A 3,186-nucleotide genomic window follows, 5' to 3' on the forward strand; every position below is an offset into this window, starting at 1 on the left:
AGGGCTAAATGGTAATTATTAACCCAATTTCTTAATTGTTCTGTATATATTTTTGAATATTTAAATGAAGAATTCTAGCAATATTTATGGAATTGTGGAATTTCCATATTTATAGAAAATAGACACACTAGAGAGAGTTTGGCTAAAGTAGGTACTATTCCACTGAAGTGGGCATAGTGGGCATCAGTTTATACCAGGAATTAATTTAACCAAATTCACAATTTGATCTGTTTGAAGCGATTCCCCATAAATAAAACCGTTTAAGACCAGATTCTGCCACCCTATGTTGTTGTACTTTATTTCATGAATAGTCCCACTGAAATCAATTGGATTATTTTGCAGAGTAAGGTACTATTCTGTTCAAGCAAGGGTAACAGAATCTGGAATTTCCAACTGGAATCATTTGCTCAAGTTTGAGGCTAATAATCAGTAGGAATAACCATGTGTTAATTTAAAATATATATATGGAAAAATAAATATCTATCCCCTTTTGTCATCTTTTTTGCCCAAGTCCATGAGCCCTTAATGGCATTTGCCTTTAGAAATGTTGGACAATTTGATTCAATACTGGATATAATCTCTCACCTTACCATGTACAAGTTAATCTGTGTATTGTGGACAGAAAGATTCCTGAGCAAGTGGCAAGTCCCACTGAGGTAGTGCATGGTACTAGAACTATTAGTGGCATTAGCAAGACTCTACAGCCATGTGATGGGTCTCTTGACAGGGCACAGCCAGCATCCATTTCAGGTTAGAAAAGTCTTTAAATGGTCAAATCAAATAAGATACAAGTGGGGGCAATTTTCCTTCCTATTCCACTCAAGGTTCATAAACCCATGGAGCTCAGATTTTGGAGAAGAGAACCAAATTCGTGCCTAGCTGCATCTTGTTTAACTTGTCCATTGAAACTGCTACCTTTTTTCTACCGTAGATTTTTTCCTTCCTTAGGTATCACAGGATAAATCTCCTCTCGGTGACATGGGTGTTCCGTGACTTGAATGGAGCCACACTGCAGTAACTGAGAGGAGAATTTGGCCCAGTTTTGTTGTTATTAGTGTTATTCCTTAGTGTGTGGGAGCACCCACAAAGTGGTAGGTGCTTTCCAGGTAAAAAATGACATAGTCCATGCCCCCAAAACCTCACAGTAAAGACCAAAATGGATGAAAGGTGTGGAAAGGGAATGTAACGTACAAGCAGAGTGGTCAGGTGAGTTGTTGGCACATACATAGGTAGCTTCAAAGCTTGATGGTAGGGGAGGTTTGAAGGTGGGGGAGGTTGCATAAACTATCCTTAACAGTCCTCCTATTTAATTATTAGCTGGATAATTTCTTGTAGGTTTCACAGCAAAAATGACTCCTGAGAAGGGATTTGAACAAAAGAAGTGCCTAGTTTGCATATGAAGCCATTACTCCAACAAATAGATCATCGTCAAGAGAAGCCATTTAAAATGGTCTGTCAACCTAAATCCTGAGCGGGAAAGAGTTGTTGAAATATGTATAAAATGCTCCAAAAGACACAAAAGTTGGTGTTCTGCATTACAAAAACTGCAAGATAAAGCAGTTCCAGGCACAGTGGCTGGGTAAGCTGGCCCCTCGCCCACAAGCACAAGCTCAATGTAGAATCCCACCCACACAATTTACCCTTTTTTTTTTTTTACCACCCAAAATATAATGTCTAATCCATGTCACTGTTCCTTTACCCATCCTAGTCTCTTATGTATCATCTTAACCCTTACTCTATCCACTCCAAAATCCCTGATGGTGGATTTGTTCCTTTCCTCACCACCCCCTCCTAACCCATATGCTCTGCCTCCTCCCTCCTCACTAGTAGCTCATCTCCTCTACTTACCCTTTTGTCCTGCGTACATGCCCAGTCGTGCCATGATGGTTGGCAAAAGAGGCCAGAGCCACTGTCTGCTACTCTCTTGGGCATGTGGCTGCTTTCTCACAGGCTGGCCCCTGTGACATCTGCTTCAGGAGTTGGTGTAAGAACTGGGTTGGGGGACTTGCAGGAGGAGAGATGGGTGAGCTAATTTCAGAGACTTTGCCAGTTGCTAATCCTGTCCCCTGGTAACCGTGAGGTTGAGGACTTGGCAGCTCAGCCCAATTTCTGTCTCTACACCCACACTCTTTTCCCCTCCCTTTGGCTCCTGCAAGGCCTAAATAAAAACATTCTGATGCCCTGGCTGACGGCTGACTGAGCAATGTTTGTCTCCATTTGCACTACCACAGATTTTCAAACATAAAAGATTTATGCCATTGTAGCCCTATATGGCATCTTTGTCTAACTTGGCTTTCTACACATTTCAGAAAGCTGCAATGTTCTCATTAGGGAATTTTTCTGAAGCAAGTGATAACTCCACCCTTAACTCCAGGTAAACTAAGTACATCTGTGGAAAACACAAAGGACCTGATTCTTATTTACACTAAGACTCCTTTACACATAAGGTGGATGTAAATTTCATTTAGTTCCACTTTAAAGCTCTCTTACAATACCATAGAACTGTAGTGTAAAGAAGAAACAGGCCCCAAAAGGCTGAGGAATTTACTCAGTGTTACTCAGTCCTTATTCAATCCTTACTTAGGCACAGCCTTCCGTTGATTTCAATGGGAACAACAACTGGGTAAACACTAAGGGCTAATTTCTGTAACCCTTACTCACATATTTTTCCCCCCAGGGGAAAGCACGAACACAGTCCCCCACTACCACAAATTATTCAGTCGAGTTTCCTGCATTTGAGGGAAATTGCAGGGGTCAGCACACCCAGAGTGCCATGGATGAGCCTCACCCTGGGAAAACCACCATGGTGATAATGGTATCTCCTGAGCCCTTACTCACATGATCAGCCTCGCAGAGATTGAGTCCCAATCCGACCCTAAATAAAAGCTGACAAAGGCTCTCAGGATTTGACTCAGAAAGAATAAAATTTCCATACTTGGTACAGTTAGGTTGTCCTCATCCAGTTCAGTCCTTTGTAGACAGTCATGCAGAGCTCCATTTATAACTTTGCTTGAGTCACTGCTGTGGCTCTGAAAGTCACTATGCCACAGCAATGGCGGCAGCATTATCATACGACCTCATCGATTCGACTCTGATGTTTTTTGCATGTTAACCCTGTTCTTTGGAGAGTCGCAGACCAGTAGATGTTAAATATTCCTTTTCAGCTCCTCACTTGCACCACAGCCT

At 41.9% G+C, this 3,186-nt stretch overlaps 1 pseudogene; it reads right to left on the minus strand.

Annotated features, from left to right (window-relative positions):
- Window positions 1-2,675: 2,675 nt before the first annotated feature.
- Window positions 2,676-2,826, minus strand: LOC119852369 (annotated as a pseudogene).
- Window positions 2,827-3,186: the final 360 nt, after the last annotated feature.

The sequence above is a fragment of the Dermochelys coriacea genome, chromosome 2 (genome assembly GCF_009764565.3).
Source record: "Dermochelys coriacea isolate rDerCor1 chromosome 2, rDerCor1.pri.v4, whole genome shotgun sequence".
Lineage (NCBI taxonomy): Eukaryota > Metazoa > Chordata > Testudines > Dermochelyidae > Dermochelys > Dermochelys coriacea.